Genomic DNA, 24,786 nt, shown 5'->3' with positions numbered 1-24,786 from the left:
AGCCCCCTCCTGCTGTTCAAAGACCATCCTCTGTTCAAAGCCCCCTCCGGCTGTTCAAAGACCATCCTCTGAAGCCCCCTCCGGCTGTTCAAAGACCATCCTCTGAAGCCCCCTCCTGCTGTTCAAAGACCATCCTCTGAAGACCATCCTCCCCCTCCTGCTGTTCAAAGACCATCCTCTGAAGCCCCCTCCTGCTGTTCAAAGACCATCCTCTGAAGTTCAAAGACCATCCCCCTCCTGCTGTTCAAAGACCATCCTCTGTTCAAAGACCCCCTCCTGCTGTTCAAAGACCATCCTCTGAAGCCCCCTCCTGCTGTTCAAAGACCATCCTCTGTTCAAAGACCATCCCCCCTCCTGCTGTTCAAAGACCATCCCATCCTCTGTTCAAAGACCATCCTCCCCTCCTGCTGTTCAAAGACCATCCTCTGAAGACCATCCCCCTCCTGCTGTTCAAAGACCATCCTCTGAAGACCATCCCCCCTCCTGCTGTTCAAAGACCATCTTGCTGTTCAAAGACCATCCTCCCCTCCTGCTGTATAAAGACCATCCTCTGACGCCCCCTCCTGCTGTATAAAGACCATCCTCTGACGCCCCCTCCTGCTGTATAAAGACCATCCTCTGACGCCCCCTCCTGCTGTATAAAGACCATCCTCTGACGCCCCCTCCTGCTGTATAAAGACCATCCTCTGAAGCCCCCTCCGGCTGTTCAAAGACCATTCACTGAAGACCCCCTACGGCTGTTCAAAGACCATCCTCTGAAGACCATCCCCCCTCCTGCTGTTCAAAGACCATCCTCTGAAGCCCCCTACGGCTGTTCAAAGAACATCCTCTGAAGCCCCCTCCTGCTGTTCAAAGACCATCCTCTGAAGCCCCCTACGGCTGTTCAAAGACCATCCTCTGAAGCTCCCTCAAAGACCACGGCTGTTCAAAGACCATCCTCTGTTCAAAGACCATCCTCTGAAGCCCCCTCCGGCTGTTCAAAGACCATCCTCTGAAGCCCCCTCCTGCTGTTCAAAGACCATCCTCTGAAGACCCCCCTACGGCTGTTCAAAGACCATCCTCTGTTCAAAGACCATCCCTGAAGCCCCTCCCTGTTCAACGGCTGTTCAAAGACCATCCTCTGAAGCCCCCTCCTGCTGTTCTGTTCAAAGACCATCCTCTGAAGCCCCCTCCTGCTGTTCAAAGACCATCCTCTGAAGCCCCCTCCTGCTGTTCAAAGACCATCCTCTGAAGCCCCCTCCTGCTGTTCAAAGACCATCCTCTGAAGCCCCCTCCTGCTGTTCAAAGACCATCCTCTGAAGCCCCCTACGGCTGTTCAAAGACCATCCTCTGAAGCCCCCCCCTCAAAGACCACGGCTGTTCAAAGACCATCCTCTGAAGCCCCCTCCTGCTGTTCAAAGACCATCCTCTGAAGCCCCCTCCTGCTGTTCAAAGACCATCCTCCTGCTGAAGACCCCCCTCCTGCTGTTCAAAGACCATCCTCTGAAGACCATCCCCCCTCCTGCTGTTCAAAGACCATCCTCTGAAGCCCCCTCCGGCTGTTCAAAGACCATCCTCTGAAGCCCCCTCCTGCTGTTCAAAGACCATCCTCTGAAGCCCCCTCCTGCTGTTCAAAGACCATCCTCTGAAGCCCCCTCCTGCTGTTCAAAGACCATCCTCTGAAGCCCCCCCTCCGGCTGTTCAAAGACCATCCTCTGAAGCCCCCTCCGGCTGTTCAAAGACCATCCTCTGAAGCCCCCTCCTGCTGTTCAAAGACCATCCTCTGAAGCCCCCTCCTGCTGTTCAAAGACCATCCTCTGAAGACCCCCCTCCTGCTGTTCAAAGACCATCCTCTGAAGACCCCCCTCCTGCTGTTCAAAGACCATCCTCTGAAGACCCCCTCCTGCTGTTCAAAGACCATCCTCTGAAGACCCCCCTCCTGCTGTTCAAAGACCATCCTCTGAAGCCCCCTCCTGCTGTTCAAAGACCATCCTCTGAAGCCCCCTCCTGCTGTTCAAAGACCATCCTCTGAAGCCCCCTCCTGCTGTTCAAAGACCATCTTCTGACATCCTCCCCCTCCTGCTGTATAAAGACCATCCTCTGACGCCCCCTCCTGCTGTATAAAGACCATCCTCTGAAGCCCCCTCCGGCTGTATAAAGACCATCCTCTGACGCCCCCTCCTGCTGTATAAAGACCATCCTCTGAAGCCCCCTCCTGCTGTATAAAGACCATCCTCTGAAGCCCCCTCCGGCTGTATAAAGACCATCCTCTGAAGCCCCCTCCTGCTGTATAAAGACCATCCTCTGACGCCCCCTCCTGCTGTATAAAGACCATCCTCTGACGCCCCCTCCTGCTGTATAAAGACCATCCTCTGAAGCCCCCTCCGGCTGTATAAAGACCATCCTCTGAAGCCCCCTCCTGCTGTATAAAGACCATCCTCTGAAGCCCCCTCCTGCTGTATAAAGACCATCCTCTGAAGCCCCCTCCTGCTGTTCAAAGACCATCCTCTGAAGCCCCCTCCTGCTGTATAAAGACCATCCTCTGAAGCCCCCTCCTGCTGTTCAAAGACCATCCTCTGAAGCACCCTCCTGCTGTATAAAGACCATCCTCTGAAGCCCCCTCCTGCTGTATAAAGACCATCCTCTGAAGCCCCCTCCTGCTGTTCAAAGACCATCCTCTGAAGCCCCCTCCTGCTGTTCAAAGACCATCCTCTGAAGCCCCCTCCTGCTGTATAAAGACCATCCTCTGACGCCCCCTCCTGCTGTATAAAGACCATCCTCTGACGCCCCCTCCTGCTGTATAAAGACCATCCTCTGACGCCCCCTCCTGCTGTATAAAGACCATCCTCTGAAGCCCCCTCCTGCTGTTCAAAGACCATCCTCTGAAGCCCCCTCCGGCTGTTCAAAGACCATTCACTGACATCCTCTGCAAGAAACCTGCCTCCAGAAATAAAAGCTTCTCCCAAGTGGGTGTGACGCCTACTCCTGTTACCTGCTGTACTGCTGCTTGGATTCCACCTGGCGATCTGTTCACCGTCTGCCCTGGTCTGTCTCCCCCTGTCTGGTACAGGTACCTCCACCACACTCACCCCTCTCTCCCTGGTCTGTCTCCCCCTGTCTGGTACAGGTACCTCCACCACACTCTCCCCTCTCTGTTCACTGTCTGCCCTGGTCTGTCTCCCCCTGTCTGGTACAGGTACCTCCACCACACTCACCCCTCTCTCCCTGGCCTGTCTACCCCTGTCTGGTACAGGTACCTCCACCACACTCACCCCTCTCTCCCTGGCCTGTCTCCCCCTGTCTGGTACAGGTACCTCCACCACACTCAACCCTCTCTGCCTGGTCTATCTCCCCCTGTCTGGTAAAGGTACCCCCATATCTGGAAATGTGCATGTACATCCTGGCCCATCTACTGTTGATGATATCTGGAAATGTGCATGTACATCCTGGCCCATCTACTGTTGAAGATATCTGGAAATGTGCATGTACACCCTGGCCCATCTACTGTTGAAGATATCTGGAAATGTGCATATATACCCTGGCCCATCTACTGTTGCTAGACCCAATTCTGTCTTGTGCTCTGATATCTGCCCCAACTGATTTCTGCTCTCCTAAAAGCCTGGGTTTTCTACACGTTAACACTAGAAGTTTATTACCTCAAATGGATCAATTGAAAGTGTGGGTTCACAGCTCCAATCCAGATGTGTTGGTCATTACTGAGACGTGGTTAAGGAAGAGTGTTTTGAATACTGATGTTAACCTTTCTGGTTATAACCAGAAACAGGTCTTCCAAAGGTGGTGGAGTGGCAATCTTTACCAAGGATCACCTTCGGTGCTCGGTTGTCTCCACCAAGTCTGTTCCCAAACAATTTGATTTGATGGTTTTAAGTATTACACTTTCAAATAGCTCTTTGTTGACTGTTGCTGGGTGCTATTGTCCTCCATCAGCACCTGCCTGTACCCTACCTGCCCTAAACTCTCTCCTGGCCATTACACTATGTCTGAATTTGTCCTACTAGGTGACCTAAACTGGGACATGCTTGCACCATCTGACAAAATCCTAAAGCATTGGGACTCCCTAAATCTTTCTCAGATTATCACCAACCCCACAAGGTATGACTCCAAACACCTAGAAAAGGCTACTCTCCTTGATGTTATCCTTACAAATAATCCTGATAGGAATCAGCCTGGTGTTTTCTGCAATGACCTTAGTGATCACTGTTTTACAGCCTGTGTTCGTAATGGCTGCTCAGTGAAACAACCTGTCCTGATTGGTCATAGACGCTTGGTAATAAACTTTAATGAGCAAGCCTTCCTTTATGAACTGGCCTCTGTAAAATGGTATAGAATCAGCTTGATTCCCTCTGTCGAAGATCTCAGGAATTGATTCCCTCTCCACCTCAAGAATTGCATTAGGCGAAAGGCTCGGCACAAGCATACTCAGGCTGACTGGCTCTCGTTCAGGCAAATGAGAAATACATGCACTCAGGCTATCTGGAAGGCCAAAGGTAGTTCCTTTAAGGAGCAGTAGTCTCTCTCTGTGGATCTAACCCCAAGATGTTCTGGAAAAGACCTGGAGAATAAACCCTCCTCCTCAAAGCTGTCCATGTCCCTTAATGTTGATGATGTGGTTGTTACTGACAACAAGCACCTGGCTGAGCTCTTTAATCACCACTTCATTAAGTCAGGATTCCTATTTGACTTAGCCATGCCTTCTTGCCCGTCCAACATTTCCTCATCTCCCACCCCTTCTAATGTGACTATCCCCGATGCTTCTCCTACTTTTCCCCTGCCCCGCTACAAAGTTTCTCCCTGCAGGCAGTCACTGAGTCCGGGGTGCTAAAGGAGCTCCTTAAATTTGACCCCCAAAAAACATCTGGATCAGATGGTTTAGATCATTTCTTCTATAAGGTTGCTGCCCCTATCATCACCAAGCCTATCTCTGACCTTTTTAACCTGTCTCTCCTTTCTGGGGAGGTTCCCATTGCTTGGAAGGCAGCCACGGTTCATCACTTTTGTTGTTGGAGGAGATCAAGCTGATCCTAACTGTTATAGGCCTATTTCTGTTTTGCCCTGTTTAACAATAGTGTTGGAAAAACTTGTCAATAATCAACTGACTGGCTTTCTTGATGTCTATAGTATTCTCTCGGGTATGCTATCTGGTTTCCGCTCAGGTTATGGATGTGTCACTGCAACCTTAAAGGTCCTAAATGATTTCACCAATGCCCTTGATTCTAAGCAATATTGTGCTGCTATTTTTATTGACTTGGCCAAAGCTTTTGATACGGTAGAACATTCCATTCTGGTGGGCTGGCTAAGGAGTATTGGTGTCTCTGAAGGGTCTTTGGGCTGGTTTGCTAACTACCTCTCTCAAAGAGGACAGCGTATAAAGTCAGAAAATCTGCCGTCTCAGCCACTGCCTGCCACCAAGGGAGTACCCCAAGGCTTGATCCTAGGCCCCACAATCTTCTCAATTTGAATCAACAACATAGCTCAGACAGTAGGAAGCTCTCTCATCCATTTATATCCATTTAATCAGCTTTACCATTTGGCCATCAGATTTGCCATCAATGCTCCTTATAGGACACATCACTGCACTCTATACTCCTCTGTAAACTGGTCATCTACCTGTCGCAAGACCCACTGGTTGATGCTTATTTATAAAACCCTCTTAGGCCTCTAAGGCCTCACTCCCCCCTATCTGAGATATCTACTGAAGCCCTCGTCCTCCACATACAACACCCGTTCTGCCAGTCACATTCTGTTAAAGGTCCCCAAAGCACACACATTCCTGGGTCACTCCTCTTTTCAGTCCGCTGCAGCTAGCGACTGGAACGAGCTGCAACAAACGCTCAAACTGGACAGTTTTATCTCAATCTCTTCATTCAAAGACTCAATCATGGACACTCTTACTGACAGTTATGGCTGCTTTGTGTGAGGTAATGTTCTTTCTACCTTCTTGCCCTTTGTGCTGTTGTCTGTGCCCAATAATGTTTGCACCATGTTTTATGTTATGTTGTGTTGCTACCATGCTATGTTGTCATGTGTTGCTGCTGTAACAGTATAACTTTAGTCCGTCCCCTCGCCCATACCCGGGCTCGAACCAGGGACCCTCTGCACACATCAACAACAGTCACCCACGAAGCATCGCTACCCATCACTCCACAAAAGCCACGGCCCTTGCAGAGCAAGGGGAACCACTACTTCAAGGTCTCAAAGCAAGTGACGTCACCAATTGAAATGCTATTAGCACGCACCACCGCTAACTAGCTAGCCATTTCACATCCGTTACACTGCCTTGCTATGTTGTTGTCTTAGTTCTCTCTTTATGTAGTGTAGTTGTCTCTCTTGTCCTATATTTATATTGTTGTTGTTTTTTTTATCCCAGGCCCCGTCCCCGCAGGAGTTCTTTTGTCTTTCTGTTGTTCTGCCCCTGAACAGGCAGTTAACCCACTGTTCCTAGGCCGTCATTGAAAATAAGAATTTGTTCTTAACTGACTTGCCTATTTAAATAAAGGTTAAATGAATAAAAATAAATAAAATAAATAAATAAACATTTTTGCAATTTAATTTAATTTTGATACTTTTAGACTTTTACTCAAGTAGTATTTTACTGGGTGACTTTCACTTTTACTTGAGTAATTTTCTATTAAGGTATCTTTACTTTTACTCAGATATGACAATTGGGTTATTTTTCCACCACTGGGGATGACACTAAAAAAGGAATTGTTTGTTTTCATCATGGGTTCCTATAAGTGACGGAATTCGATGAAATACCCGGGCATGCCCGGTTGAACCGGGTTAGCGTTGATTGCATTCGTTTTGAAACCGGGCTGCATCCCGGGTACCCCCACCAAAGCAGACGTTGAAGTCGGCTGAAAACAAGTGACATATGTCAAGCACGTGGAGTTATTAGTAAGGATTCAGTGTTTCACGTGCAAAAAATGTTTGCTCAAAATGCATGTGTCGCTTTACCTGCCTTCAGAATCAGAATATTTTCTACGGAAAACTACTTTGAAAATTGTAACATAGGCTTAGGCCCTAGGCTATTGAAACATTAATAGTTTATGTTTCTAAACGATTCATCATACTATTTTGTTGACATTATGGCCCGGTGATGCTCGATTTGAGACGGCGCTCCTCACTCACCACTTTTGCCCGGTGATGTGACGGGTTTTAGCCCGGTTTATCCCGGTTTAGTCTAATCGTATTTTCTCAGTACAACCTCCAACCAGGTTCGTCGTTGCTTTCATGCGCCGCAATGGATTTTGAGCACAACCAATGGCGCGCACCAGCATTCACCGCTTTGCCGCACCCAAGTGAGAGGCGTTGGTGGGCGGAGCATCACAGGAACTACAAGCAGAAACAGACCTCTTTCAAAGCAGCAGGGTAGCGGATAAAAATACTGAAAATAGTACGCTCGCTTTCTACGAGAAGGTGCTGTCTTTTCAATCATATTTCAACTAAACGAGGGTAAGTTAAAACGGATCATGTTGTTTCGTAGTAGTAAGCTCCGGCTAGTGCGAGAATATGTCAATTATTTAAAGGTTTATGTCGTTTCTCTTTGTACAATATGTAGAAACCTATATTGTTTCTATTATTGACTGCGCGTCGCCAGTGGACTCTGCAGAGGAGCCTGTGCGACATATGATTTCATGTTTTATTCAACTGTAACACTAGTATCATACAGTACATCGTTTTGTTGGCTCTCGAAGGTTAATAAAAACAACGACAACACCATGTATTACTTGGTCTCCCCACACACCTCCTTCAATCTCCTTCAATCGCAGGAGTGAGGCTCCAAGGCCACATTTTAGTAGGCTGTTGTTTTGTGTATTTTTCACAGCCTGCAGGAAAGGAAACGGAGTTTAGGTTGAATTAGTGCATGTTTACTGTTATGTATCTATCAAACTCAAAAAACGGTGCAGTATTATCTATTATGCAATGTTATTAGGAAATGTGTTTGTCCCTCTAGTGTCTGGTAGCCTACTTTGCGTACTGTAGGCCTGCATGGGAAAGGAAATGAAGAAATAGTCTCATAATAGCCATCCACTGAGATATGCTAGTGTGTGTTGCTATTGTAGGCCTTACTCAACCATGTATAACTTCATGCATGTCATTTTCCATATGTACTGTAGTAATAATAATGAACTATTTCATTTAAACATCCCACCATTTCATTGTCTATTTGAGCAATCTTCCAATCAAACTCCCAAGAGACCGTTGGAATACTCTCTTTCCTAATGATGCCAATCCAGAACACAAGCCCCAAAAAATATATTTAGTAATTCCGAGTCCTTCTCTGTACATTGTCTGTATCATCCCATGTCCACGCAGTGAAAGCCTTAATAAGAGCAGAGGGTCGTTCAGAGGAGGAACACTGATGGCTGTGGAAGAAGCACTTGTTTTCATTGTCTGTTGGAAAGCGTTTTGCTACTCTGTGTGTGTGTGGATTTTTAGGACAACATCGCAGAGCAGATTCCATTAAGATGTTGCTTCTCTAGTCCACTAGCTGTAGATACGGTAGATTTTCCAGTCAGTCAGTGGGCTGTAGCCTAACTCCCCTCCCCTCTCTCTTTCCCTCTGTGGGGATTAGTAGAGAGGGACTAGGCTAGAAGCCCTTTAGAGAACTGTGGAGGGGTAACTCCCTGGATTTCGTTATTCTGGTGGAATGAGAGGAACACCCATTGGAGTGAAGCTAGCAGTACCAAACAACACACACACACACAAACACATTTTTGAAGTCTGTTAGTTTTCGGGCTACTAGACACACCCTTGACCCCAGTGCAGATGATGAAAATGTGTTCCTCATTTCAAACATTTTTTTCCCTTTCTTTCTCACTCTCTTTCCTTCCTTTCTCCGAGTGTAAATTTTGGCACTGTTTCGGGTGTGTAAACAGATTTGTTAATGCACTGCATAGAGTGTATATTAGACATAAGAAACCATGTTTTCTGAGGAAGTTCTAAAAATGGATTTGACTACCTAGGTTAATATTGACAATGTTACCAGGAAAACGTCACGAACCAGCTCAGTGGCACTAATGTCCTGAAGCTTTGTCACTAGTCCACTGCTTTGCCTAGTTTCTTCTATAGTTGTCACCGGCACATATGTAGACTCAGGGTATCGCAGTTGATACTAGAGCTATGTAAGACGGTGTGCGTGGGTCTACATTGCATTCAGGCTGCGCAGAATCGCTGATCTACAAATCATCTTGCATCAATAATGTGGTCAAAATTAGAAGTTCTGTGCCTCACCTTGCTCAAACTAATCTCCTCAAACTCCCTAAGCAGGGTTTATTCTCAGTACTGTTGTTAGACAGTGATCTCCCACACCCAGATAAAGCCTTGAGGACCCTCCCTCCCCAACCCCTGTCCCCTCAACACAACACCCTGCCTCAGAAAACAACATTTCCATGCCAACAGTGTCAGCTTTAGACGTTACTACAACCGTAGTTATGAGGAGGCCTTGATAAGGCTCAGGAGTCACATCATTTAGCCTGCGTTTATGTTTAGACATTTAGAAAACACTCTTATCGGGTGTGACTTTAGTTCATTATTTCTCAATAATCATTTTGTGTGCAAATGTAAAATATCTTTCTGTCCCTCAAAGGACTTCTATGGATTACATTTCAGGAATACATTATTATGATGATGATTTGGGGCCATATTCACGACCGCTAAACACAGTCACCCCCTGCTGAGGCTGTGTCCCAAATGGCAACCCATTCCTTACATAATCAGTGCACCTATGGTCCCTGTTCCAAAGTAGTGCACTAGTACATTGTGAATAGGGTGCCATTTGGGATGCATCTCAGTCTTGCATAATGATAACACTGCCATCTGTGTAACCCAGGCACTACTCTCATGTCCTGTAACAGCCAGCAGCGTGTCCTGTTTGAAGAGGCTAGTACCCTGTTCACACTACTGGGCCAATCTGAATCAAGCATAGTTGGAATGGACAAGATTTTTAAGTTCCTTCCTTTCTCCTTCTATAGTGAAGCACTCACACAGTATGTTTTCACTAGATACTACTTTGTACTAACAAATCACGTCGCAAAATGATCATAGACTCCTCGCCTCACCATTTAAAAATCACAGATTTTTCCAGTGGAAACGCAAGGTAATGAATTAGAAGAAATGCTGCTCGTCCTCTTCCAGCTAACAGTCATGTTATCCCCAAGAACCAGGTCAAGGACAATCCACCATATTGGTTAAGACCAGACTGATGACGCTTTATGGCTGACTGATGACGCTTTATGGCTGACTGATGACGCTTTATGGCTGACTGATGACGCTTTATGGCTGACTGATGACGCTTTATGGCTGACTGATGACGCTTTATGGCTGACTGATGACGCTTTATGGCAGACTGATGACGCTTTATGGCAGACTGATGGGGGTTTATCTAAGCATTATCATCTGTCCAAAGCAAACCAATGTTGGTATGTGGGACCTCCAATAACATGAAATGGTGTCTAACTCTATTCCTAAGAGTTGATTTCAAAACCCTGAGAAACTGTGTTTTATATCAGACTTGTATTATCAGGGTACAGTGGATTAGAAATAGTTATGTCTTTTCTTTCATGAATTCTGGTTAAATAACGTCACTTGGAGTCGTATTCAAACAAAACCATTTTTGTGCATTGGATGCTTTCAGCTTACTAGATTTTGCCATATACACACAGAATCAAACTCAAAATTTTAAATGAGCAACAAGAGTATCTCCAATGCATTCTTCTGTCTGCAGTGCAGATACAATAGTAGTTGTTGTCTGAGGCACAGGCAGCAGTGGTTTCCTACATCCCATTGGTTGGACTATTATGGATTCCAGCTTTGACAGGCATTCACTGCAGAGTTAAAATGAGACTGACTCAGGCTGAATGCTTAAGTGCACTTCCCATGATGTGAGAGGGTGACGCACTCACGAGGGAGGGAGGGGGGGTGAAACCAAGTATCTGTTTCTTCTCATGGCAAAATCCATTCACTAAATATGACTTGACTGGCATATTTTTGGAGCTAACTCAAGTAGTCTTTATCCTTGTTTTGTCTCTTTTTCTGACCTAGGATATGAACTAGAATTGATGAAAAGGCCTTTTCAACAGAACTTCCTGCTCTGATCGAACGCTGCGTAGCAATATTAAATATGCGTAGTCAGCCATGCCAACTATGTCCCCTCAAATATGACTAATGGTGCACAGTGGGTGTACCTAATGTCAATGATTTAGCTGAAATGAGCTGAAAAGCTAACTGAAATACTTTGCTATTTCGTTAAGTTCTCAATGATTATTGGAGATCTAAAGTCAACAACACATACGTTCATCTCATTGTAATAGACCCCTACCCTCCCTGTTACCAAGCCCTCCCTGTTACCAAGCCCTCCCTGTTACCAAGCCCCTCCCTGTTACCAAGCCCCTCCCTGTTACCAAGCCCCTCCCTGTTACCAAGCCCTCCCTGTTACCAAGCCCTCCCTGTTACCAAGCCCTCCCTGTTACCAAGCCCTCCCTGTTACCAAGCCCATTCTAGAGCTGGAAACAACCCTCCCTGTTACCAAGCCCTCCCTGTTACCAAGCCCTCCCTGTTACCAAGCCCATTCTAGAGCTGGAAACAACCCTTCCTGTTACCAAGCCCATTCTAGAGCTGGAAACAACCCTCCCTGTTACCAAGCCCTCCCTGTTACCAAGCCCTCCCTGTTACCAAGCCCTCCCTGTTACCAAGCCCTCCCTGTTACCAAGCCCTCCCTGTTACCAAGCCCTCCCTGTTACCAAGCCCTCCCTGTTACCAAGCCCTCCCCGTTACCAAGCCCTCCCCGTTACCAAGCCCTCCCCGTTACCAAGCCCTCCCCGTTACCAAGCCCTCCCCGTTACCAAGCCCTCCCCGTTACCAAGCCCTCCCCGTTACCAAGCCCTCCCCGTTACCAAGCCCTCCCCGTTACCAAGCCCATCTGTAGAGCTGAAAACAACCCTCCCCGTTACCAAGCCCTCCCGTTACCAAGGTTATCTGTAGAGCTGGAAACAACCCTCCCTGTTATCAAGCCCACCTGTAGAGCTGGAAACAGCCCTCCCTGTTATCAAGCCCACCTGTAGAGATGGAAACAACCCTCCCTGTTATCAAGCCCACCTGTAGAGCTGGAAACAGCCCTCCCTGTTATCAAGCCCACCTGTAGAGCTGGAAACATCCCTCCCTGTTATCAAGCCCACCTGTAGAGCTGGAGAGCTGAAAACTACTCTCGATTTCTCCTGGTGTTCTGTCTCTCTGTCTCCCCTTCTCTCTGTCTCTCTCTCTATGCTCTAATCATTGCCACATGGCAGGATGCAGGCCTGAGCCTTGGAGAATGGAATAAGTTATTGACCGCATCTGGACTGTTGCAGAATATATCCAGAACTGTCTTGCTGTAATCAATACTAGTGACTTTTGGCTAGTTTCCCCCAGGGATTCCATGTTGGAATGTGGCCCAGATTGAATCATTCCTTTGATTCCATCAGAAGGTTCTCAGGTTCCAAATGGTGCTGTGGCATCCATGAGAGTGCATTTAACATATGGAGTAGACCTGGTGTATTGTGATGGGCTGCTCTACTATTACATAACGGTGTAAAAGGCTATCTCAGTTTCCATGGCAATGTGGTCTGTTTCCATAGTGACCACAGTCAACGCTACGCCCCTGCACACTTCAGATGTGCACCAGTTGTTGAGTAATAGTGGGGAGGGGAGCTGTGTGATGGCTGGGATTAGTACAGTATGTAATAGAGGGGGACTGTGTGATGGCTGGGGTTAGTACAGTATGTAATAGAGGGGGACTGTGTGATGGCTGGGGTTAGTACTGTATGTAATAGAGGGGGACTGTGTGATGGCTGGGGTTAGTACAGTATGTAATAGAGGGGGACTGTGTGATGGCTGGGGTTAGTACAGTATGTAATAGAGGGGGACTGTGTGATGGCTGGGGTTAGTACTGTATGTAATAGAGGGGGACTGTGTGATGGCTGGGGTTAGTACTGTATGTAATAGAGGGGGACTGTGTGATGGCTGGGGTTAGTACTGTATGTAATAGAGGGGGACTGTGTGATGGCTGGGGTTAGTACAGTATGTAATAGAGGGGGACTGTGTGATGGCTGGGGTTAGTACTGTATGTAATAGAGGGGGACTGTGTGATGGCTGGGGTTAGTACTGTATGTAATAGAGGGGGACTGTGTGATGGCTGGGGTTAGTACAGTATGTAATAGAGGGGGACTGTGTGATGGCTGGGGTTAGTACAGTATGTAATAGAGGGGGACTGTGTGATGGCTGGGGTTAGTACTGTATGTAATAGAGGGGGACTGTGTGATGGCTGGGGTTAGTACTGTATGTAATAGAGGGGGACTGTGTGATGGCTGGGGTTAGTACAGTATGTAATAGAGGGGGACTGTGTGATGGCTGGGGTTAGTACTGTATGTAATAGAGGGGGACTGTGTGATGGCTGGGGTTAGTACAGTATGTAATAGAGGGGGACTGTGTGATGGCTGGGGTTAGTACAGTATGTAATAGAGGGGGACTGTGTGATGGCTGGGGTTAGTACTGTATGTAATAGAGGGGGACTGTGTGATGGCTGGGGTTAGTACTGTATGTAATAGAGGGGGACTGTGTGATGGCTGGGGTTAGTACAGTATGTAATAGAGGGGGACTGTGTGATGGCTGTGGTTAGTACTGTATGTAATAGAGGGGGACTGTGTGATGGCTGGGGTTAGTACAGTATGTAATAGAGGGGGACTGTGTGATGGCTGGGGTTAGTACAGTATGTAATAGAGGGGGACTGTGTGATGGCTGGGGTTAGTACAGTATGTAATAGAGGGGGACTGTGTGATGGCTGGGGTTAGTACTGTATGTAATAGAGGGGGACTGTGTGATGGCTGGGGTTAGTACTGTATGTAATAGAGGGGGACTGTGTGATGGCTGGGGTTAGTACAGTATGTAATAGAGGGGGACTGTGTGATGGCTGGGGTTAGTACTGTATGTAATAGAGGGGGACTGTGTGATGGCTGGGGTTAGTACAGTATGTAATAGAGGGGGACTGTGTGATGGCTGGGGTTAGTACAGTATGTAATAGAGGGGGACTGTGTGATGGCTGGGGTTAGTACTGTATGTAATAGAGGGGGACTGTGTGATGGCTGGGGTTAGTACTGTATGTAATAGAGGGGGACTGTGTGATGGCTGGGGTTAGTACAGTATGTAATAGAGGGGGACTGTGTGATGGCTGGGGTTAGTACTGTATGTAATAGAGGGGGACTGTGTGATGGCTGGGGTTAGTACTGTATGTAATAGAGGGGGACTGTGTGATGGCTGGGGTTAGTACAGTATGTAATAGAGGGGGACTGTGTGATGGCTGGGGTTAGTACAGTATGTAATAGAGGGGGACTGTGTGATGGCTGGGGTTAGTACTGTATGTAATAGAGGGGGACTGTGTGATGGCTGGGGTTAGTACTGTATGTAATAGAGGGGGACTGTGTGATGGCTGGGGTTAGTACTGTATGTAATAGAGGGGGACTGTGTGATGGCTGGGGTTAGTACTGTATGTAATAGAGGGGGACTGTGTGATGGCTGGGGTTAGTACTGTATGCAGATGACCCAGCCAGTGGTGAAACGTAAAGCACTGAGCCAGATGCTGTCATTGTATCAGATTTTATCAGTAGCTGCACAGTGCTACATCCCGTAAATGTTGATAGAGATTATTTTTCTTAACATCCACCGTTTACATTGGTAACCGGTGGATGGAGGACACCAACTGTGTGTGTGTGTGTGTGTGTGTGTGTGTGTGTGTGTGTGTGTGTGTGTTAGTCAGTATGGGTTTAAATTGGGAGGGGTTTTGTGCTTGTTGCTACGCAGCCTCAGTCTTTTTTGTCAGACGACTCGGCGAGTTAAGTGAAGTATGTGCAGCAAGTTGTTGACTTCACTTGCCGTCAGAAGTTGGGGGTGTGTGTGAGTAAATGATTCAGTGAATGTTATGAATGTCAACCATGTCTGCTCGGGTGACTGACCGTAATATGAGTAGGCCTAGTAGTGTACCATTCAGAACAGTAAGCTGATATCAGTAATGGGGTGTGAACTAGAGGTCGACCGATAAATCGGAATGATAAATCAAAATTTTCATAACAATCGGTATATTTGGACGCCGATTTTACTGATTTTTATTTGATTTTACAACTTTATTTAAGAGGCAAGTCAGTTAAGAACACATTCTTATTTTCAATGACGGCCTAGGAACAGTGGGTTAACTGCCTTGTTCAGGGGCAGAACGACAGATTTTTACCTCGTCAGCTCAGGGATTCATTCTTGCAACCTTACGGTTAACTAGTCCAATGCTCTAATCACCTGCCTTTCTCCACTCCACGAGGAGCCTGCCTGTTACGCGGATGCAGTAAGAAGCCAAGGTAAGTTGCTAGCTAGCATTAAACTTATCTTATAAAAAAAATATCAATTAATCATAATCACTTGTTATGGATGATGGGATGGAAGCTATGGTTACAAATGGTTGATGATATTACTAGTTTATCTAGCGTGTCCTGCTTTGCAGATAATCGATGCGGTGCGCATTTGCGAAAAAGTACTGTCGTTGCTCCAACGTGTACCGAACTATAAACATCAATGACTTTCTTAAAATCAATACACAGAAGTATATATGTTTAAACCTGCATATTTAGCTAGAAGAAAGGTTAGCAGGCAATATTAACCAGGTGAAATTGTCACTTCTCTTGCGTTCATTGCACGCAGAGTCGGGGTATATGCAACAGTTTGTTATGTTATGACATAACATTGAAGGTTGTGCAATGTAACAGGAATATTTAGACTGATGGATGCCACCCGTTAGATAAAATATGGAACTTCAGTGAATTTCACTGAATGTATTTCACTGAAAGAATTAACGTCTTGTTTTCGGGATGATAGTTTCCGGATTCGTCCATATTAATGACCTTAGGCTCGCATTTCTGTGTGTTATTATGTTATAATTAAGTCTATGAATTGATAGAGCAGTCTGACTGAGCGGTGGTAGGCACCAGCAGGCTCATAAGCATTCATTCAAACCGCACTTTCGTGTGTTTTGCCAGTAGCTCTTCGCTGTGCTTCAAGCATCGAGCTGTTTATGACTTCAAGCCTATCAACTCCCGAGATTAGGTTGGTGTAACCGATGTGAAATGGCTAGCTAGTTAGCGTGGTGCGCGCTAATAGCATTTCAAACGTCACTTGCTCTGAGACTTGGAGTAGTTGTTCCCCTTGCTCTGCATGGGTAGATCTGCGTCGAGGGTGGCTGTTGTCGATTTGTTCCTGGTTCGAGCCCAGGTAGGGGCGAGGAGAGGGATGGAAGCTATACTTTTACACTGGCAATACTAAAGTGCCTATAAGAACATCCAATAGTCAAAGGTATATGAAATAAATGGTATAGAGAGAAATAGTCCTATAATAACTACATCCTAAAACTTCTTACCTGGGAATATTGAAGACTCTTGTTAAAAGGAACCACCAGCTTTCATATGTTCTCATGTTTTGAGCAAGGAACTGAAACGTTAGCTTTCTTACATAGCACATATTGCACTTTTACTTTCTCCAACACTGTGTTTTTGCATTATTTAAACCAAATTGAACATTTTTCATTATTTATTTGAGGCTAAATTGATTTTATTGATGTATTATATTAAGTTAAAATAATTGTTCATTCAGTATTGTTGTAATTGTCATTATTACACATAAATAAATAAAATCGCCCGATTTAATCGGTATCTGCTTTTTTGGTCCTCCAATAATCGGTATCGGCGTTGACAAATCATAATCAGTCGACCTCTAATGTGAACATTTTAACCAAATTAGGCTCCTTAACATTAAGAGAAATCCATGACTGAAAATCAATGTTTTTGTAGGTAAACAAAAAAGTAGCAAGTGAACAGCGTAGTGGATCAATTCCTCAACAACTAAGAGTGTTGACGTGTGAGGCTCAACTTCTCCGCTATTTTGGTGCCCTGGCTACCACACGGAACAGTGTGAAGCGAACCTGTGCACATGCACAGATACTGTGAGAGCTTTGATGCATCTCACTCGTCTTATTATCCTTCTCAACAGAACGTCCTGCTCTCATCGAACGCCGCGAAGCAATATTAAATATGCGTAGTCAGCCATGCCAACTATGTCCCCTCAAATATGACTAATGAGGTGCACAGTGGGTGTACCTAATGTGAATGAGTTAGCTGAAATGAGCTGAAAAGCTAACTGAAATACTTTGCTATTTCGTTAAGTTCTCAATGATTATTGGAGATCTAAAGTCAACAACACATACGTTCATCTCATTGTAATAGACCCCTCCCCTCCCTGTTACCAAGCCCTCCCTGTTACCAAGCCCTCCCTGTTACCAAGCCCTCCCTGTTACCAAGCCCTCCCTGTTACCAAGCCCTCCCTGTTACCAAACCCTCCCTGTTACCAAACCCTCCCTGTTACCAAGCCCTCCCTGTTACCAAGCCCTCCCTGTTACCAAGCCCTCCCTGTTACCAAGCCCTCCCTGTTACCAAGCCCTCCCTGTTACCAAGCCCTCCCTGTTACCAAGCCCTCCCTGTTACCAAGCCCTCCCTGTTACCAAGCCCTCCCTGTTACCAAGCCCTCCCTGTTACCAAGCCCTCCCTGTTACCAAGCCCTCCCTGTTACCAAGCCCTCCCTGTTACCAAGGCCATTCTAGAGCTGGAAACAACCCTCCCTGTTACCAAGCCCTCCCTGTTACCAAGCCCTCCCTGTTACCAAGCCCATTCTAGAGCTGGAAACAACCCTTCCTGTTACCAAGCCCATTCTAGAGCTGGAAACAACCCTCCCTGTTACCAAGCCCTCCCTGTTACCAAGCCCTCCCTGTTACCAAGCCCATTCTAGAGCTGGAAACAACCCTCCCTGTTACCAAGCCCTCCCTGTTACCAAGCCCTCCCTGTTACCAAGCCCATCCTAGAGCTGGAAACAACCCTCCCTGTTACCAAGCCCATCTGTAGAGCTGAAAACAGCCCTCCCTGTTACCAAGCCCTCCCTGTTACCAAGGCCATCCGAGAGCTGGAAACAACCCTCACTGTTACCAATCCCATCTGCGCAGATACTGTGAGAGCTAAGTGATGCATCTCACTCGTCTTATTATCCTAGTCATCGATGACAGGCCCTGTTTACTGAGGTTGCGAGACTTTGCAAGCCAAGAAATTGTGAGATACAGCATTCCATTTGCCAGACACACTTTTTGATTGCCGATTAGATAGGCCTAGTGCACGGTTCTGCCTGTATACTGTGCCCCTCTCTCTCTCCCCCCATCCCTCGCTAACTCACTATGAAAGATGTGAGTGTTTGTGTTCTCTGGAATTTCAGCAACTTGTCGATCTCCTCCATTCCAGAAATACTGAATATTAAGAGTCGAATGTTGACACTCAGAAATGGGAGTCGACGTGCATGTTAACATCATAAAGCCTCCTCCCGAAGTTTACTTTATTCACTGCTTTAGCACACTCCGCCAACCATGATGTCCTAGCCGTGTCTGAATCCTGGCTTAGGAAGGCCACCAAAAATTCTGAAATGTCTGTATTTTTGTAAAAATACAGCTTTCCACCTGGCTACCCCTACCCCAGCCAACAAATCTGCACCCCCCCCGCAGCAACTGGCCCAAGCCCCCCCTTCACCCAAATTCAGACAGCTGAGGTTCTTTAAGAGCTGCAAAATCTGGATCCCTACAAATCACCCGGGCTAGACAATCTGGTCCCTCTTTCTAAAATTATCCGCCGCCATTGTTGCAACCCCTTTTACAAAAGTGTTCAACCTCACTTTTGTATTGTCGGAGATTCCTAAAGATTGCAAAGTGGCCGTGGTCATTTTCTCTTCAAAGGGTGAGACACTCTTGACCCAAATTGTTAGACCTATATCCATCCTGCCCTGCCTTTCTAAAATCTTCGAAAGCCAAGTGAACAAACCAATCACCGACCATTTCGAATCCCGCTGCACCTTCTCCACTATGCAATCTGGTTCCCGAGCTGGTCGTGGGTGCACCTCAGCCATGCTCAAGGTCCTAAACAATGTCATTACCGCCATTGATAAAAGACATTACTGTGCAGCCGTCTTCATCAACCTGGCCAAGGCTTTCGACTCTGTCAATCTCCACATTCTTATCGGCAGACTCAACAGCCTTGGTTTCTCTAATGACTGCCTCGCCTGGTTCACTAACTACTTCTCAGATAGAGTTCAGTGTGTCAAATCGGAGGGCCTGTTATCCGGACCCCTGGCGGTCTCTATGGGGGTGCCACAGGCTTCGGTTCTCTGACCGACTCCATTCTCTGTATATATCAATGATGTCGCTCTTGCTGCGGGTGATTCTGTGATCCACCTCTACGCAGAAGACACCATTCTGTATACATCTGGCCCTTCTTTGGACACTCCGTTAACAAACCTCCAAAGAGCTTCAACACCATACAACACTCCTTCTGTGGCCTCCAACTGCTCTTAAACGCTAGTAAAACTAAATGCAAGCTCTTCAACTGATCACTGCTCGCACCTGCCCGCCCGACTAGCATCACTACTCTGGACTGTTCTGACTTAGAATATGTGAACAACTATAAATACATACAGTTGAGGTCGTAAGTTTACATACACCTTAGTCAAATACATTTAAACTCGAGGCCTCCCGGCGCAGTGGTTATGGGCGCTGTACTGCAGGGCCAGCTGTGCCATCAGAGACTCTGGGTTCGCGCCCAGGCTCTGTCATAACCGGCCGCGACTGGGAGGTCTGTGGGGCGATGCACAATTAGCCTAGCGTCGTCCGGGTTAGTGAGGGGTTGGCCGGTAGGAATGTCCTTGTCTCATCGCGCACCAGCGACTCCTGTGCCTGGCCGTGCATAGTGCGCGCTAACCAAGGTTGCCAGGTGCATGGTGTTTCCTCCGACACATTGGTGCGGCTGGCTTCCGGGTTTGATGCGTGCTGTGTTAAGAAGCAGTGCGGCTTAAGCTTGCGTTGTGTATCGGAGGACGCATGACTTTCAACCTTCGTCTCTCCCGAGCCCGTACGGGAGTTGTAGCGATGAGACAAGATAGTAGCTACTAAAACAAAAATTGGGGGAGAAAAAGGGGTCAAAAAAATATTATATATATATATATATATATACTAAGTTTTTCACAATTTAGGCATTGTAAAAATTCCCTGTTTTAGGTCTGTTAGGATCACCACTTTATTTTAAGAATGTGAAATGTCAGAATAATAGTAGTGATTTTATGTGATTTCAGCTTTTATTTCCTTCATCACATTCCCAGTGGGTCAGAAATGTACATACGCTCAATTAATATTTGGTAGCATTGCCAATAAATTGTTTAACTTGGGTCAAATGTTTCGAGTAGCCTTTCACAAGCTAAGTTGGGTGAATTTTGGGCCATTCCTCCTGACAGAGCAGGTGTAACTGAGTCAGGTTTGTAGGCCTCCTTGCCCACACATGCTTTTTCAGTTCTGCCCAAAAAGGAGGGTTGAGGTCAGGGCTTTGTGATGGCCACTCCAATACCTTGACTTTGTTGTCCTTAAGCCATTTTGCCACAACTTTGGAAGTATGCTTGGGGCCATTGACCATTTGGAAGACTCATTTGCGACCAAGCTTCAACTTCCTGACTGATGTCTTGAGATGTTGCTTCAATATAGCCATATAATTTTCCTACCTTATGATGCCATCTATTTTGTGAAGTGCACCAGTCCCGCATGCAGCAAATCACCCTCACAACATGATGCTGCCACCCCCGTGCTTCACGGTTGGGATGGTGTTCTTTGGCTTGCAAGCATCCCCCATTTTCCTCCTAACATTTATGACCAAAGCGTTCCATTTTTGTTTCTTCAGACCAGAGGACATTTCTCCCAAAAGTCCCCATGTGCAGTTGCAAACCGTAGTCTGGCTTTTTTATGGCTGTTTTGCAGCAGTGGCTTCTTCCTTGCTCCGCGGCCATTCAGGTTATGTCGATATAGGACTCGTTTTACTGTGGATATATATACTTTTGTACCCGTTTCCTCCAGCATCATCACATGGTCCTTTGCTGTTGTTCTGGGATTGATTTGCACATTTCGCACTAAAGTATGCTCATCTCTAGAAGACAGAACGCGTCTCCTTCCTGAGCGGTATGACGGCTGCGTGATCCCATGGTGTTTATACTTGCGTACTATTGTTTGTATAGATGAACGCGGTACCTTCGTGTGTTTGGAAATTGCACCCAAGGAACCAGACTTTTCCGAAAGTCTTGGCTGATTTCTTTTGATATTCCCATGATATCAAGCAAAGATGCACTGAGTTTGAATGTAGGCCTTGAAATGCATCCACAGATACACCTCCAATTGACTGAAATTATGTCAATTATCCTTTCAGAAGCTTCTAAAGCCATGTCATACTTTTCTGGAATTTTCCAAGTTGTTTAAAGGCACAGTCAACTTAGTGGATGTTAATTTCTTACCCACTGGAATTGTGATTAAGTGAAATAATCTGTCTGTACACAATTGTTGGAAAAATGACTTGTGTCATGCGCAAAGTAGATGTCCTAACCAACTTGCCAAAACTATAGTTTGTTAACAAGACATTTGTGGAGTGGTTGAAAAACGCGTTTTAATGACTCTAACCTAAGTGGATGTAAACTTCCGACTTCAACTGTATATCACTCCAGTGTAAATTGCTAAATTGTAGTTACTTCGCCACTATTAGTCAATTTATTGCCTTACCTCCTTATTTCATTTGCACACACTGAATATAGATGTTTCTGTTGCATTATTGAATGTACATTTGTTTATTCCATGTGTTTGTGTCGCACTGCTTTCCTTTATCTTGGCCAGGTTGCAGTTGTAAATGAGAACTTGTTCTCAACTGGCCTACCTGGTTAAATAAAGGTGAAAAAAAAGGTAGTTATGATGAATCAATTATTTTGGAGTCAACTCCATACCACTGCGTCATTGTTAACAGTTGGACAAAGGCAGCAAGGCCACCAACAGCAACTAAGTTACTTTGAGAAAGTTAAATGAGGATAAAATGCTAACTTTGCCAGGTGAAATTAAGGTACAGTAATGGTAATACAGGTGCAATGTTGAACCATCTGAAAGAGACGCACCGTGAGACCCAAACCAACGCTGGCAGCAGTCAACTGCATTGTGAATTCACATGGAATTTCAGGATAATATTTTTTTTAAATTAAGTCTTATCCCTCGTTTTCCTCTTATAACCATTATCAGAAAATGTAGCACAACACAAGAAAAATGGCACTTGATGTCAAATTCTCGAAGTTGCAATCTGAAGGGGTTGAATTAATAAACACTGCTTGCTAGTCTGGTCACGACTATCTCTTCTCTCCACAAGTTAACAACTGAGTTTTTCTTAGATTGATAATCCTGGTAGGACTCTTAATAGTTTCACAGCATTATGCCGGGCTTTTGACTTTCCCAGTTCAGACACTCAGTGGAAGTGTTATCTGGGAATACTGTTTGTACTGGACATCTGGGATGTTTCAAGTTGACCTCAGAAGGATGTTACATACAAGCAGGAAGTGTATTTCATCTCCTGTACTCTTTCCTATTGTAACATTTTGTGTAAGAAACAATGTAATATTTATAGAGGGCAATAGTGATGGCGTCTTTTTGTAGGCATTGACCGAGGTATACTCCACCGTGGCTCATTGGCCAAAGACGATGGGTCAATTTTAATGCCGTTTTTGGATAAGTGCAGAAAATTAAGTCTGTTGGAAACGCAGCCTTAGGAGCTCTTCTCTGTTTTGTCCTATAAAATAGTCTTAATCTGCGAATGTAACTTTTTGTGGAAAAGCTTGTTTACACAATAAACCTTCATTTCACCGCTGATCCCCAAAAACCATTCTTCTCTATATTAATTTCCCCCATAGGAGTGGACAACGAACCAGAGGTTGAAAAATTACTAATTTCCTGTTTTTAGGACGACAAGCTGGTTGACCTCTTCTCTCTCACGGTCTAGTTTCCAGTTTCACTATCCTCAAGGCAATCCCGTTCTTGGTCTATCTACTGACCTTTGACCTGACTGGATGGCTGTTCACACAGAACTCTGACCTCAATGAACCCATGGAAGGTTTGGGCTTTGTCCAAAATGGCACCCTTTCCCTATATAGTGCACTACTTTTGAATCGACTCCTAGTGCATTGACTTTATTGGAAATATGGTGCCATTTGGGAACCATCCATGTTGTTTACCTTAGATGTACAGGTCATGGAGACAGAGGCTCTTGACTTAATGGAGTGACTTAATGGAGTGACTTAATGGAGTGACTTAATGGAGTGACTTAATGGAGTGACTTAATGGAGCGACTTAATGGAGCGACTGAATGGCTTAATGGAATGGCTTAATGGAATGGCTTAATGGAATGACTGAATGGAGCGACTGAATGGAGCGACTGAATGACTTAATGGAATGACTTAATGGAATGACTTAATGGAATGACTTAATGGAATGACGTAATGGAATGACGTAATGGAATGACTTAATGGAATGACTTAATGGAATGACTTAATGGAATGACTTAATGGAATGACTTAATGGAATGACTTAATGGAATGACTTAATGGAATGACTTAATGGATTAATGGAATGACTTAATGACTTAATGGAGTGACTTAATGACTTAATGGAGTACATTTTAATAGAATAGTAATCATCTTTCTATGGGTGGGCTTCCTTGGGTTCTGTAAGCGAGGTTGAGGCTATATACCTGAGATTTATCCAAAGCTAATCTAAACTGTGGAACTGAAAAAAGAAACTCCATACATTTTGAAATTTAGGAAGTGGTTGACTTAAAAAAAAATGTTTTAAGAATTGATGTAGGCATTGTATTCAGATTTGATTATACAGTAAGATTTGGACAAAATGAATAACTGTTGATGAAGCTATTTTGCTCTCTGTGTTCCCATGGATGTCAGTCTAGAGGACCGGGATCAGCAGCAGTGTATCTGTTACTGCCTGGAGGCGGTGGGAGATCCTATTACACAAAGCCTCAGTTATTTCCTGAGCTTGGTTGCTGCAGTAGGAATAAGGATAGTGGTCACTCTGTTAGCACTGAAAGCACTTAGTTCATGTTGTTTCAGCTGTGTGTGTTTTTAAAGCTACTTTACCCCCATTTTGTATGTTTTGGTCCTTAGTTTGAAGACGTACGTCATCTGCAAGACTCACGAACACAGTTTGAGGTTATAATGGAGTCGACTTGCTTGTTGTCTATATCAGATACCAGGGACAGTGTATAATTACCATTTAGTGTGTTTCTGTCCTTAGTTTGTTGAAGCTGTGCATGTAAGCAGACACTTTACTCAACCACAGTTGCTTTTAGAGCCTTCTTGTTCTGGGTCGTTTTCTCTTGGATGAGGATTCAGATTTTGTCTCCGACGTTCCCTTCCCACAGTACTGGCACCACAACATGCCTGCAACGTTCCCTTCCCACAGTACTGGCACCACCACATGCCTGCGACGTTCCCTTCCCACAGTACTGGCACCACAACATGCCTGCAACGTTCCCTTCCCACAGTACTGGCACCACCACATGCCTGCGACGTTCCCTTCCCACAGTACTGGCACCACAACATGCCTGCAACGTTCCCTTCCCACAGTACTGGCACCACCACATGCCTGCGACGTTCCCTTCCCACAGTACTGGCACCACAACATGCCTGCGACGTTCCCTTCCCACAGTACTGGCACCACAACAATCACAACAGATCCTCAACAGTCGAGAGTGCTGAGTCAGTCATAGAGCGGACGACCGGGACCATTAAGGGACCATTCCATTCCTGGACACAGAACCCCACGGTTGCATCCCA

The 24,786-nt window shown here is 45.8% G+C and overlaps 1 protein-coding gene across 26 annotated transcripts in view; it reads left to right on the top strand.

The window, feature by feature from the left end:
- The first annotated feature begins 7,301 nt into the window (after positions 1-7,301).
- LOC123999372 (alpha-adducin-like) overlaps positions 7,302-24,786 on the top strand; it is a 64,061-nt gene continuing 46,576 nt past the window's right edge. For all 26 annotated transcript variants that reach the window (XM_046305062.1, XM_046305061.1, XM_046305073.1 and 23 more), the window contains exon 1: positions 7,302-7,452. The gene's annotated coding sequence lies outside the window, so the exon portion shown is untranslated. The remainder of the gene's footprint in view (positions 7,453-24,786) is intronic.

This window comes from Oncorhynchus gorbuscha, linkage group LG16 (assembly GCF_021184085.1).
Source record: "Oncorhynchus gorbuscha isolate QuinsamMale2020 ecotype Even-year linkage group LG16, OgorEven_v1.0, whole genome shotgun sequence".
NCBI classification, from domain to species: Eukaryota; Metazoa; Chordata; class Actinopteri; order Salmoniformes; family Salmonidae; genus Oncorhynchus; species Oncorhynchus gorbuscha.
Note: the sequence above shows the minus strand (reverse complement) of the source record. Positions and strands in the feature narration are given on the sequence as shown.